Source organism: Neofelis nebulosa, chromosome 4, assembly GCF_028018385.1.
Source record: "Neofelis nebulosa isolate mNeoNeb1 chromosome 4, mNeoNeb1.pri, whole genome shotgun sequence".
Taxonomy (NCBI): Eukaryota; Metazoa; Chordata; class Mammalia; order Carnivora; family Felidae; genus Neofelis; species Neofelis nebulosa.
Window position 1 is genome coordinate 44,542,607 of NC_080785.1, and position 15,478 is coordinate 44,558,084.

At 39.8% G+C, this 15,478-nt stretch overlaps 1 long non-coding RNA gene across 1 annotated transcript in view; it reads right to left on the bottom strand.

Moving 5' to 3' along the window:
* The window catches only part of LOC131509155 (uncharacterized), a 76,840-nt gene that overhangs the window by 5,247 nt on the left and 56,115 nt on the right, over positions 1–15,478 (bottom strand). Inside the window, exon 2 of the long non-coding RNA XR_009260328.1 lies at positions 9,149–9,274. This is a non-coding gene — a long non-coding RNA (uncharacterized LOC131509155). The remainder of the gene's footprint in view (positions 1–9,148; positions 9,275–15,478) is intronic.

Below are 15,478 nucleotides of genomic sequence, written 5' to 3' on the forward strand. Positions count from 1 at the left end.
CAATCAGTGCTCCCAGTCAAAAGACACTGGAATAGCTGAGAAATTGTTTACACCAGTGATGATACTGAGAGGCCAACTGTCCAGTAACATCAAGTGTCCAGAGGTAACAACACAGAGTGGCCAAGTTCTAAAACAAAAATCAGATCATGCATGTTACCTTCTCCCCAAAACATTGTTTTAGGTAGCGTCAGTATGGCCACCATTAACTTTATAGAAAGATGGACAAGAGAGGGGAAGAGAGAAAGGGAGAAAGAGAGATGAGGAAACAAAGCTGATTAAAATTTAGCCTAGGAGGGGCACCTGGGTCGGTTGGTTAAGCATCCGACTTCAGCTCAGGTCATGATCTCGTGGTCCGTGAATTTGAGCCCCGCGTCGGGCTTTGTGCTGACGGCTCAGAGTCTGGAGCCTGCTTCGGATTCTGTGTCTCCTTCTCTCTCTGCCCCACCCCTGCTTGTGCTCTGTCTCTCTTTGTCTTTCAAAAAAACCGAATAAAACATTTAAAAAATTATGCTAGGAAAAGATGTGGGTATTGGTGCTGGTACATGAGATTTACTGAAGCAAATAGATCGAAAGCCCACACAGTTTTTGAGGGACTTCTGTTGTCAAAGAAACCATGATTCTGGGCTTAACACCTTCTTTGACAGTTTCACCCTTAAAATAATCTTTGGGAAACCAACCTTACAACAGCACAAAATGGGCTATGAAAGTCATACATCTTTCAAGAAAGGCCTGTTCTCCAATGCTCGCTTCAGGAGTGGTAGAGGAAAGCGTGTAACTAAACAAAACGAAACAAGACACGACACAAGACAAGACAAGACGAAACGAAAAACCCTGAGGGTGGTACCAGGTTCCGTGGTGTTCCTTTTATAGAGCAGAATGAAGGCTTAAATGAGAAACTTTGAAATTAGGTGGCCTTCCTGGTGCCGTCCAGCAGGATCCCATCATTATTATGGACTGGTGCAAGACGAGTATCTTCTTTTTCTGAATGGGAGTTTTGTGCTACCATTGTTGCTTGTGGAATGTGTGAGGGGCAAATGACTTATTCATAGATAACTGTTTCACTGGGTCATCTAGACCTATGGACAAGACTGTATATCGTCACACAGAGATCAAAGTTGGATGTGGTGACAGGATGGGACTTTAGTTTCCTTCCTTGATGAGAAGGTTGAGTGTATTTTCATGTGGCAAGAATAGCGGGACAAATACCACCTTTGGTGAAAAGGACAAACCATGGCATACTGGCTACCTGTTCTTCAACTTATAATCCATTTCCTTTACTTCTTAAACATACAACGAGTCTACCTCACAAGATTTCTTATAGTCAAGTGTATACAGGTGACTGAGTTCTCACCTATGAAATGTGAGCAGAAGTGATATGGGTTCCTTTCAAGCCTATCTCCCAGAAATCACCCATGGATCATTCCTGATGCCTTTGTCTACTTGCTAGGTTCTCGTAAGTGAGCACGGTAAATTTTGAAACAGCAAGAGAGAGCCTGGGTTGCGGATTGCTGCTTGCCAATTACGAACATTCATTTCAAACTCTATGTGAGTAAGAAATCGACTTCTCTCATAATTTTGCATTGAGCCATTTTGTATTTTGCCACTTGTTCATTACCATGGTTGGATTTACCCTAGCTAGAAAATCTCTTCAGCATTAAATATAGAAGATTAAATCTAAAATATCGTAAACATATGGGTAATAACTCTACCAAAGAGATTTGTTTCTTTCACCAATATCTAGGCATCAGCAGGATGCTTAATCTAGGCAAATTTTATTCTCAATTTTCATACTCCCCATTTTAGCATTCAATATATATATATATATATATATATATATATATATATATATAAAACTTGCAGAGCTATTCTCAGTAATTGACAGAACAGTAGCCGCAAGCGGCATCTTTATGTCTAATCTGGGGTTTTCTTCAGGGAGATAGACCCTGCAGAGAACCACACCAATCATTGGCATAATGACTCAAGACAGCAGCATCTACATCTATTGCACATTCTCCCCCCAGAAATTTTTCTGGGCGTGAGTCCCACATGTTGATCTAGCAGAAAATTCAATCCACTTCCTCACTAAGAGTAAAATCGCAAGAAGTACATTTTTCCCCCCACAAGGCAAAGGCGTATCAGCTTGTAAAAAGAACTGCTCGGATGTTCTTCCTCCATAAGGAATGCGCACTCCCAGAGCAGTGGGGATCTGGAGAGGGGAGGTCTCCAAGTCAGTTCATACTTCAGAGGAGAAGACCCACTGTCCAAGCCCATATTGTGTTCCTACTTCCTGGGCCCTTGCAGGGAGACAGGGCATCCACATGATATGAGGGTTTTGCTTGTCTCCATGAGGACTGCTTGAGTTAGGAACTGGTATGTATAAACCTGCCCTGAAGGAAATGGGGAATAAAGCTGCCCACTGAAAGAGATTTGAATTCTGAGCAGAGAAGCCCACACTGTCCTATCCCTGTTTCTGCTTTTGTGTATCTTGATCAACAGTAGGTCTGCTACTCCCTTTATGCCACTTAATGCCACACTGGAGGCCTCAGATGCTCTGTCCTCTGTGGTGCCTACACTTCTTCCCCTGCACCACTCTGCACAGAACACACCCAGTGGCCTTCTAACTCACGTTCCCTCTGTTTTCCCTATAAGGCTGTGGGCTTCTCAGGGCCAGGGGCTGAGTCATGCCCATCTTTGCTTATTCCGTACGTAGCTCAGGGCCTAGCATGCACTAAGGGATCAAAAGGTGGAAACCGTTTGTTGTCAGTCTGGACAACTGGAGCTTCCCAAATTACCTTAATAAGTCTCCCCATTCTCATTTCGGGGCCCAGACATATGATTGCTGAAAAACCCAATTTAACTTAAAAGACTAGATCTTATGCACAAAGCACAATGGGAGATAGTATGAACTTGCTCAGTAGAGCAGCATTCCCATGGAAAGTCTCTTGTCTTCTTTCCATTGTCTCTCTCAGCTGTTCACTTGCTTGCGACCATCTTCATCTCTCACCAGCCCACAGATCTCAGAGCTCCCCATTCTTGCACCTCCGCCCCATACCCTGCTGCTGGAATGAATCACCCAAAGCCCATCTGATTCAGAAAGCATTCCATGCTTCTTGATTGGCTACAGATTTAAGGACAGACTCGAAGCCGGATACATTCTCAGGGCCTTTCGCAGCCACTGACTTTCAAAGATTTTCGAAAAAGCACACTTTCCCCCCACATTTTAACATCTCTGAAATCAGTTTGTGTCTTAACATGTCTGGCAGCCATGTGGTGGGAGTGATACGGTTGCCACCGCCTGAGAACACACATCAGAGTCTGCAGAAGAAGTGCCGGCAGTGTGGAGGAAGGCCCACAGACAACAGCAGAGCAGGCACTCCGTTAAGGCATACCTCGTTATCGGTGCTCTCGGGGGGAACAGAGGACAATATCGTCCTGAATGCACACATGACGCAGAATTCTGGAAGTGGTAGGGCTTTAGCGATTCTTTTTTTTTTTTTTTTAATGTTTATTTATTTTTGAAGGAGAGAGAGAGTGTGAGTGGGGGGAGGGGCAGACACACACACACACACACACACACACACACAGAATCTTCAGCAGGCTCCAGGCTCTGAGCTGTCAGCACAGAGCCTGACGCAGGGCTCAAACTCACAAACCCCGAGATCATGACCTGAGCCGAAGTCGGCCGCTCAACGGACTGAGGCACCCAGGTGCCCCGGGCTGCAGGCATTCTTAAGCCAGTTTATTCTGCTTTTTTGTTTTTCTGACTTCTGCATGAGAATAACATATGACATCCAATTCTAAAAGAGCTCTTTCAATAAAATAAATATTTTATGGCACTGCTAGTTGGCTGGGTTTTTATCTTTCTGAAGGGAGCTTGAAATTGTAGTGCATCTTACGCTGGTTAGTATTTTTAGCTTTGGTTAAAATGGAATCTACCAATCTCATCATACTATTAGTTCCTCATCTCTCCTTCTGTTAACCTTTTATACAGAACCAATCCTCACCACTAGTGATCCCTGGATTACTACTCTTTTCTGGCTTTATTTAACCCATGTACTGTACTGGACTTTTGGTATCGCTAATCTCCACCTGTTGACATTTCAACCATTCTTCAAATGCCAGCTTAAATGTAACTGACTCTGAGAAGTCTTTCCTATATCACTCATTTACTCTGACCTCCTCCAGTCTCTGTAATCCTGCATTGCTTGTGCGTCTGTTACACGTCAGATACAACCCATTCTTCTGAAATCTTTCTAAGGTCTGGGCACAATGGTAGGCACTTGAGAATCTGTCGTCCCATTTAATCACCACAATAACTTTTGGAGGTACGAATTAGCCTCCACTCCTCAGTGTGTTTAACTGATATTTAGAGAGAGCCTTTGACTTACATTTTTACATATATCTAGTAGGTGATAAGCATGGGTCTTTTGGCCCAAATCTGGTCTACCAATGAACATCAGCTTCCCTTTCTCCAAAGCCTGCCCTCCCCATCTACATATTGAATACACTGTATTGAATTTAACTGAATGTGAAATGCAAAATACCATTAAAAACTGAATTTTCTTGATAATAATGTTCCAAGTTCACTTGAAAAACAGGCTGAAGCTTTTTAAAATTCACTTTGTCGTTATTAGGCTGGTATTCTTTGTTAAACCCCATTTGCTCAAGAAAAATTGAAATTATGTTTCATTGTAAGAAAAGAATCATTGAAGCTTAGCCTCAGAAATTGCATAATTATTTTTCTTCTCCCTTCTGTTATTTTCTTACATAATAATGCAGAACTCCTGAAAATCTGACAACAGTCAGTTTACATTCACAGTATTAATAAATAAGAAGTAGAATTCTCCCTTGTGCTTGTGGAAGAGTCAGCTATGGAAACACATAAAAAGCATTTCCTGGCAAGGAAGAAGAGAGGATGTGCCTTTTCCCAAGAGCAGAGCAGGAGCAAGAGCAGCCAGTACCATCCTGAGATCAAACAGACCTGAATCACAGTTCAGGAACTCCCTCATTCTGTCATCTTGGGCAAGTTCCTTAACCTTGTTGAACATCGATATCCTCATTCATAGAATGAGAACCAGTAAAAACTACATCATAGTGTCAGTTTAGTACCAATTGAAACAGGACCTAAATTAAAGGCATTATCCTCATCCTCATTATCATTATTATAGACGTTCTTGATGGAACATTGGGCCGTACCTAGGAAGAATACTGTGACATCCTTTGATTTCTGTTGAAAACAAAAACAACCTCTTGCTGCTGTGTAGAGAGTAGATTACAACGGGTCGGGTTAGGCAATCAAACAACTGGTGGCAGTTTTCCAGAGAAGAGACTGTGGAGGCCTGTACCTGGATCATGGCAGTGAAGATGTTTCAAGTGTCTGCAGTGAAGATGGTTTTAGGAGCTAGAATCCATATAATATGCTTTTGGATTCATTGTGGAGGATGGAGAGGAGGAAGGGATCAAGAATAACCTCTACGGCTATAGCTTAAGCATCTGGATAGATGGTAGTACCATTAATTGAGTTGGAGAAGACTAGGGGGAAGTGGGGAGGAGGTCAGGTTGGAGGGTGGGATTAAAATGAAAAATTTAGGGGCGCCTGGGTGGCTCAGTCAGTTGAGCGTTCGACTGCGGCTCAGGGTGCGACCTCACAGTTCATGAGTTGGAGCCCCACAGTGGTCTGGGCTGCCTGCTGTCAATGCAGATCCCACTCCAGATCCCCTGTCCCCCCCCCCCCGCCCCTCCCCCTCTCACATTCTCTCTCAAAAATACATATTTTTAAAAAACAATACATTTATTATGGAACAAAGTCCACTTTTATAAATCACTAGCATGGTTTTGAAAACCAGAATTCACATTTTTATTTTAATTTTGGTGATTTCTTTATCTATGTCCACATCCAAAATATTGATCCAAGTAACAAGTGTTTTCTACTCCTCTTCCTTTGCCACATGGGTGACAGGAAATATTCTAGAGATCTTATCAGCTTGATTCCCTCCTAGAAACCTTTTGGATTTTCCTCCCTCTTGCAGCCATTCATTACCTCAGCAGTTTAAGTCAGCCATCATGCCTAAAGCTTGAAATTCTCCCCACAATTTCCCTTGCAGAAGCAATAATTCTGATCCAGGAACTCAGGTCCTCAGAATGGGTTGGCTCCTTCGTCCTTGAAGGCAGAGACTCCTTTTAAGGCCTGGAAAGTGTGATTGTATCACCTGTCATGTCAAAGCACTTCCGAACTTCATACCTTTCCCCACACCCTCTTAGAATCTCCCTCTCAACAATACCCACATTGTTTTATTTGACAAACTCTTTCCTGATTGATTTATGAACATAAATTCAATTGTTACCTTATGGTCACTGTAATCACAGTTGTAATTTCTATGCTGCCTTTGCATTTAGAGTAATCACCATTACAACCCGCATCTGAGTGTCTTAAGCTCCCCCTCCCTGAAATTGTCCAAGCAGAGTCAGTCTAGAGGACCATGATGGATGAGAGGTGGAATGGGATGACCTCAAAGTAAACCTCCTTTTCTCAAATTCTGTGTATTTTACATTTAATATTTTGCAGAAAACCCAAAGCACTTGCTGATCACATGGCTGTTCTCATTTACTAAAGCTTTGTAGTACCAATCACGTTTTACTTGATCGTATTCAGCTAAAAAGCTGAATAAGCAGAAATGGTCTCCGATTTACTACCAAAGGAGCTATTGCTGTCATCTTTCATTTTCCATGCACTTATCTGACATTTACAGGGAGTGGCTTGTTTTAAATAAGCATCTGTTAAGGAGGTAAGGTGTTGCACTAGAAAAAGTGACAGTGTTAGATTATTTTCTTCATTCTGGCACCTACCTAGCTAACTGAATTTGAACAGGGCACCCCACATCTGTGAGTCTTAACACTGCTCATATGCAAGATAAAAGGGTTTAACTAGATCAGGGTTTCTCAACTTCTGCACCACTGACCTCTGGGGCTGGATAATCCTTTGTTGTGGGGGCTGTCCTTTTCATTGTAGGATGGTAAGCCGGGTCCCTGGCCTCTACTCACTGGATGTCACTAGCACCCTTTCTCCCTGGGTTTTGACAACCATAATGTCTCCAGACATTGGCAACTATCTTCTGGGGGAAGAAAACTGTCCCAGTTAAGAGCCTCTGCACTAGGTGACTATAAGAGGAAAATATACTTAGAAAAAGAGATGTTGGGGTGCCTGGGTGGCTCAGTTGGTTGAGTGTCGAACTTCGGCTCAGGTCATGATCTCACAGTTTGTGGGTTTGAGCCTCACATTGGGCTCTGTGATGACAGCTCAGAGCCTGGAGCCTGCTTCAGATTCTGTGTCTCCTCTCTCTGCCACTCCCCTGCTCGTGCTCTGTCTCTCTCTCAAAAATAAATAAACATAAAAAAAAAAAGAAAAAGAGTTGTTAAACAGGTAGTATCCTACCACCTCCATTAATGTCTGCTATAAAAGTTTTTTTTTTTTCTTTGTAACTTAAAGATAACCACTAGTGGAACTTTAAAGTGGGTGTGTCCTTTACAGATTTCTACAGAAAATAAAAGCAAATAAAACCCCACCACTTATGTAAAATAGATACTAAACAAAAGCAGACTATGCAGCAGCACAGAGGCATTAAAAAAGAATTCAGAGCATGTCATAAGACAATGTCAGATCAAACACACCAGTGATGACAGGAACTTAAATGGCTGAATACATCTGTCAAAAGACAAAGGTACTCAGATTGTTTTAAAAAATGAAATTGAGCTATACCCTGCCTAAAATAACAGATCTAAAACAAAATGTCTTAAAGACTTGAAGTTTAAAAAGAAAAGTATAGACAATGATTTATCGGGTAAGACTAAATAATAAAAAAATTGAAATGGCAAAATTAATTTTAAACAATCTAGAAATCAAAGCAAGAAAACTAAAATTTAACAACGAAGATTGTTTTGTATTAATAAAAGGAATAATTTAGGGTGAACATATACAATTAAATGAAAGGCATAAACTTTTATTCAACCAATAACAAAACATCAAAATATCTAAAGCAACACAATGACCTTTTATTACAAGGGAATCCAGGAAGTACTTTTTAACGATATCTAGTTGGCATCCCATATAGCATTGAAATTCTATTAGTAAGGAAAATTAGGAGTATGGCTCTTGTGTTAATAGCTGACTGCCTTGCCCACTGCCTAGCAACTATTATTGGGGATAACGGTGGGCAGGTGGAAAACTTCTGCTGTCTTAAGGCAGTTTTCATGAACGTGATTTAAAATGTACCTATGTGGAAAGCAAGAAAATACAATTTCTACCTTTATAAAAGAAAACATGGTTAAAAAAAGGAAGTATTTTCAGTAAATTTTGTTTGACCATTGTTAGTCAAATATTTCCTGTGAGCTGAAGTATTATTCATTCAGGAAAGCAAAAGCAGGCACATAGTTCTAGGCACCCAATGAATCATATTGAAATAAATTATATTGATCTATCTTTTTTTTTAAATAGAAGTCCACTGTGTGGTTTCTTTATTAATTCAAGATAACATTACACTAGCATGAATGATTAATGTTATTTGATGAAGGGTGTCATCAGGCAAACTAGAATTACTTCCTTATAGTTCAGTTCCCTCATTTTAAAACATGACAGCAGAATGTGATAAGTACCTATTTTAACAAAACAACTCATGCTTGACCAATAAAATATATTCAAATAAAAAATATACACCAAAAACTGAGACAAAAAAGAAAAAATTATAAAAACACAATAATGGTAAGAAAACTTAGCACAATATGATTCGTGCTTGAGTGATAAAATACCCTAAAATCAAATAAGGATGCACAACTTTTGAATAATATAATCAAAATGATTAAATAAATTAATACTAAATTTGAAGAGGGTTATATAATCATTTCATTGACCTACAAAATAATCGTCTTGAAAGTAATTGTCTATCAAACTGAAAATAAGCCTCAATCCATTTCAAAAAGTTGTAAATGTATAAGCTATAATATTTGATGTCAAAATAGTAGAAAGATAACGTAAAATAATGGGAAAAAGAGTAGAAAAAAAGCCTAAGGAACCATTTCATTTCATAAAAATGAAAAGTAAAATTACACCCTTTGGAAGATACTGAAAATGAGAATTTCACATTTAAAAATATACCTGATGCAGACTTGCAATCTTGACGATGACAGAGTTGCTGGTATGACAGTGAACAGCGATGAAAGTGGATGAAGTATGTGCTGTGACTCCTCTCGGGGGCTGGGTAGCAGCCCACACAGGAAGCAACTGGTGTAGGAGAGAAGTACAGAGTTTAGTACCATCCTGGGTTTCTCCCTGGGGCATTTTCCAAATGGCAGCGGAGGCAGTGCAGAGCCAGGTCTGGTTGGGGGAAAGGAACAATGATAGAGCCACTAAACTATGTGGGATTGTGGGTCAGTGTACCTGAGAGGAGGCAGCTGCTGAGGAGCCCCAGAAGTCTTGGAAGATTCCATCCTTGGCGGGATCTTAAACTGTGCAGCCACCGAGCAAGACTCAGGTGGCCTGCCAGAGGGCAGCCGCTGGTGGCCAAGGGATAACAGGCATTTCTGAGGTGGTACAGGGGCAAGGACGCTTTGGAGTTTTGACCACCCAGAAGGGAGACACCTTGGTCAACATCTTAGGCTTTCTACTGAGACTAAAAAGTTCACTGAACCTAAACATGAGTCAAATTATCCAAACTTATGTGCAGAGGAAAAATTGAAAAAAAAAAAAAGCCAGAAAAGAACAAAGTACATCTGAGATCTAGGAGACAATTGCAGATGATCTCATATATGTGTGATTGGAGACAAATACATATCCAAAGTGGATGCCTGGGTGGCTCAGTTGGTTAATCATCCAACTCTTGTCTTTGGCTCAGGTCATGATCTCACAGTTCATGAGTTACGACCCCACATCAAGCTTTGCGTTGATGGTTCAGAGCCTGCTTAGCAGTATCTCTCTCCCCCTCTCTCTCTGCCCTTCCCCCACTGTCTTTCTTTCTCTTTCAAAATAAATACATAAACTTCAAAAAAAAATAAATTTCTGAAGGGATACTGACTGAAGATAGTCTAAAATGTATGAGATGTACCTAAGCCATATTCACAGGAAAATCAATAGCTTTATTCAGTTTAACAATCTTTAAGAAAAAAAAAAATAACTGAAAAGATTATAGCAGACATAGACAGGACCAAATAAGTTTTCCAAGTACTTTTTTACATTCCGCACCCTACCTGTGGTCACATTGGGGCTTAGTAGATACTTTTGGCCCATGAACAGTGAGCAGGTGAGGTTTCTGCTCAAGTCTGAGGCACTTAGGAGACTGTCTCCTTCATCTCTCTTCTGTTACTCCAGCAACCGTGGCAGCTAGCCAGATGGCATAACCATAGGGCGGAGGAGGGCCGGCCAAGTCTCACTGGACTTTCCATGTGTGACATATCTTTCACGTTCAACCCCCTGTATCATATAGCATTAAGCACTGAACTCCAAAAATTATATGAATACAGTCAGAAAAAACACTAGAACAGGAATCCGGGCAGTCTCATGGTACTAGAGACACTGAACGTGGAGGTGGGCTTGCTAGGGAGATGAGACCATTATAAATGTCCCAGAATTTTAGCTGAGACCCTCCCCACCACACATTCCAAGAGCCGCTCCCTATGAGTAAGGACAGATAGAAAATACATGTGCCTCCCAAAACTAAAGTCATGGCAATGGCTGCTTGCATTAAGGTGATTTGCCTGTATTCTATCAGCCTGCCAAAAGAATATTAAATCCACTCTAGAGGAAGATAAAATCTTCCAGAGCCCCATATTATTTTTCATGGATAATGTCTGACATTCAAATTAAGAGGCATGCCAGGAAATTGGACCAAATAACTACAAGGCAAGAGGAACAAAGACATGTAATGGAAACAGACCATAGGTGATCACAATATTGAAGTTATCAGACACGGATTTTAAAATACCCACAATTAATGTGTTCAAGAAGTAGATGATGAGATGAGTAATTTCTTCAGTGAACTAAAATATACAGAAAATCAAAATTGTAGAACCATAAATAAGGCAATACTAAAGAATTAAATAGATGAGTGTAACAGCAGACAAACCAGCAAAGAGGATTAAACAGCTGGATGTAGTCAATAGAAAGCATCTAGATTTTTAAAAAAGTGTAAAATTAAAAACGGCAAGACTCAAATAGAACATAATAAAAATACCTATATAAAAATACCCAGGGGGCACCTGGGTGGCTCAGTCAGTTAAGTGTCAGACTCTTTTTTTTTTTTAATGTTTATTTATTTTTGAGACAGAGAGAGACAGAGCATGAATGGAGGAGGGTCAGAGAGAGGGAGACAAAGAATCTGAAGCAGGCTCCAGGCTCTGAGCTGTCAGCACAGAACCCGACGCGGGGCTCATACTCACAGACCGCGAGACCATGACCTGAGATGAAGTCGGATGCCTAACCAACTGAACCACCTAGGTGCCTCTAAGTGTCAGACTCTTAATTTCAGCTCAGGTCATGATCTCATGGTTCATGGGTTCAAGATCCACGTCAGGCTCTGTGCTGGCAGCATGGAGCCTGCTTTGGACTCTCTCTCTCTCTCTCTCTCTGCACATTCCCCATTCATGCTCTCTCTCAAAAATAAAAATAAAACTTAAAAGAAAATGCCTACATTCTGCAATAGGGATCTAAGACGTGAAGAGAGAATGGAGCAGAAGAAATATGTGGTAAAAAAAAATTGTCCAAGGACAATCTGAAATTTATAAAAACTATAAAGCCACAGATTCAAGAATCTCCATAAACCAAAGCGCATAAATACAAAGAAAAGCACCCCTAGGCACCTCATGATAACAAAGAAAAAATCTTAAAAGCTGACAGAGTTAAAAGACACATGACCTTCTGAGAGAACCAATAAGACTGACACCTGAATGTTTAATAGGAGTGATGGAAGCCACTAGACAAGGGAATGTATTTTTACAGTGTAGATAGAAAACGCCTGTCAACTTATAATTCTATATCTAGCAAAAATGTCTTTCAGAAATAAAGTAAAACAAGTTTTTGATGAAAAAAAGCTAAGGAAATACATTCCAGCAAGACTAGATAGATGATAGATAGATAGATAGATAGATAGATAGATAGTAAAGGGAGTTTCTGAGGAAGAAGAGAAATAATCCCAGATGGAAGCAAGAAAATGTAGGAAGAAATGAATAATATTAAAATGGGAGGAATGTGGGTATATTAAATGACTATTCCCTTTTTAGTAAGAATAATGTCTAATGAGGATTCCAATAAATGTAAAATAAAAGGCATCAGTAACAATAGCACAAAAAAAGTGGAAAAGGATATAAATAGGCCAAAGTGTTGTGAGTCCTTGCATTACCTGAGAAGTAGTAAAGGTATTAATTGCAGGTATATTCTATTAAGTCAAGCATGCATTATAGGTAGCCACTAAGAGAAGAATGAAAGAATATATTACAATACAACTAATAGAAATAAAAATGGATTTAAAAGTACTAGACTGATACAAAAGAAGGCAAAAAAAAAAGAACAAGAATAAAACAGGATACATATAAAACTGATAGTGAGTATATTTAAATCCAAATATGTCAGTTATTGCATTAAATGTAATAGACTAAATTATCCAAATTAAAAAACTAAATACAGATATACCTTATATATCTGTATCACATATATCTATGTACATGTATATATATATATATATATATATATATATCAAATATGTATCTATATAAATATAAACATAGAGAGAAACAATAAACCTTATCTTATAAGATTATACCTTAAATATGAGAACACAAAAATGTTGAAAAGGATAGGAAAAAACACATGCAATCTCTAATATATATATTTTTAAAAGGCTGGCATAGCTTTACTAAGATCTGACAACAAAAATTTCAAGGCAAGAAATATTATTAGGGATGAAGGAGACATTTGTGATAATAAAAATTTCAATTCAACAAGATACAAAATAAAATAATTCAACAGGAAGATACAATGATATAAATTTGTGTGCAGCTATTAACATAGCCATCTTATATACCTGTGATAAAGAGCAAACTACTCCCATATGCAACAACATGAATGAAGTTCTTAGACATCATACTGACAAAAGATCCACACATAAAAGAGTATACACTGTATAATCTCATTCGGATAATGTTTAGAAGCAGGCAAAACAGCTCTATGATGAGGCGAGTCTGACAGTGATTTCTTTCATGGGTCCAGAAGGCACTAACTAGGAAGGGGCTCAAAGGGGCTCGTAGGGTGCTGGCAGTGTTCTATATCCTGATCCTGGCGATGTATGGGTGAGATGGTTTTTTAAATACTCATGGAGATATACACTTGGGATTTCTGTACTTTACTAAGTATATGTTTCTATACTTTAAATTTAAAAAGAAAATCTATCTTCAAGAGATTCTAACATGCCCCAGGTTTGAGAATCACAGAGCTCTGTGATACTTGACAGTTGGCTGATGTTTTTGCTTCTTCAAACCAACTGCTGTTTGTGAGGCCCCACCTCCCAACTAGACTAACTGCACCCTTGGCGACTCAGGGCACTGTGGACACTCCGAGTACCATGGGGCATAGCAATACTGATGGAGACCACCCACCTACACATAGATCCAGGATCCCACTCCTCTGACCCGTGGAGTTGTATAGCCTGCACTCCACTCATGAAATTCTTCCTCTAGAAAATACTAGAATATACCAAACACATACCCTATTTCATCAGTTTCTCTTAAATAAGCCTCAGCTGTTTCCTCCCACAAGTGGCAGAAACCTAGTGCTCTAAGACCTATATGTACTAACCCTCTACAACCTTTATCTTGCCCAAAGCTTCACAACTACAAATATCACTTTCTTCTCTCCCATCTACTACAACTCTTTTTCTTGCTCCTGATCACAGACCCCCACTCCTAATCACTCACGTCACTTTGAGAATGGGCAGACATGGCCTGATTTTAACACAAAGTGGTGGTAAGTCTCTACTTCTGACCACAGATACTATAGGACTCATTTGGGGAGCAAAATATTTTGGTTATTATATATAGAAATCTAGGAAAATGCTCCTTTGAGAACAATTTGATAGTCAGTGTGCTTATTTTGCAAATGTGGGAAGCATTGCAAACTATAATGCCTTGGACTGGTGCAGCGACTGGACATATCTGGCCAATCTACAAAGACATGCTTTCTCTTTTATTCATAAGCATATGATTCCAGCAGAACTGGACCAGCTTCTTACATTGATATGATTAATACACTTATGGATGCATGTGTTTGCTGAAGGTGCCACTGGGTTCTCTCTCCCTGTGCTTGAGAAGAGGGAAGTTTCCTGGAGAAAAAATATGCTTTGTGTTTCTGCTCTGGTTTATTTATTTATTTATTTATTTATTTATTTTACATTATGATAAATTGCACTGCGTTTTGGGAAAATGAAATGGTACATGTTAAAAATAAAAGAACAACAGAGTGGAGGAACACAATATGGGAAGCAGCTGGAGCATCTTAAGATAAAAGGGGAAAGTAGAAATGACAAAGGGTTTTTAAGAAGAATTAATTTCCTCTTCATCCTCTAAACAAACAAAAAATGTATCTGCTAGGATCCATTGGGAGAGATGAACGTTTGATAATGCTCATGTTTAAAGTGGTTTCGCATGATGGATAGATATCCAGTCTCCACCACAAAAGAGCATTGTATCCTCAGTAAATTACTTTGTCTTTCTGTGCTTCAGCTTCCAAATTTGCAAAAACAGGGGCACCCAGGTGGCTCAGTCAGTTAAGTGTCTGACTTTTGACTTCAGCTTAGGTCATGATCCCAGTTTATGAGTTTGAGCCCCACATTGGGCTCCATGCTGATGGTGGGGAGGCTGCTTGGGATTCTCTCTCTCCTCTTCTCTCTCTCTGCCCTCCCCTTCTCACTCACACACTCTCCCTTTCAAAAATAAACAAAACTTAAAAAAAAAAAGTAGTTTCCAAATTTGCCAAAACCAAGTGGTAAGCATAGAAAAAACCCACATAGAGGACTTTTACGTGTCAGTCGATGTTCTAAGCACTTTCCTCATTTAATTCTTACAGTTGAAGTGAATGCCATTATCACGTCTATTTTATAGATGAGAAAACTGAGGCACAGAAGAGCTAACAGACAAGTGGATTCAAACCCAGGCTGTTTGCTCAGTGTCTGTGCTGTCTTAAGCATTAAATTCTACTGCTTCTATTTTAGGTTTGAGCATGTCCCTTCACTTAAAGTGTTCCTCTTGCCTCTTGGGCTCCTAGTTGCCACTAGGATAAATTCCCAGCTTCACAATATGCAATAGATGACCTTTCTCAATGGAGCTTAATCCTAACCTCTACAATCTGCCCTCTCCTGAGCTCCTGGCCTCAGCACTTCACGCATGCGGCCACATATGTTCACTATGTGTTCCCTGAACATGACCTGTGCTCCTTCCTGCCTTG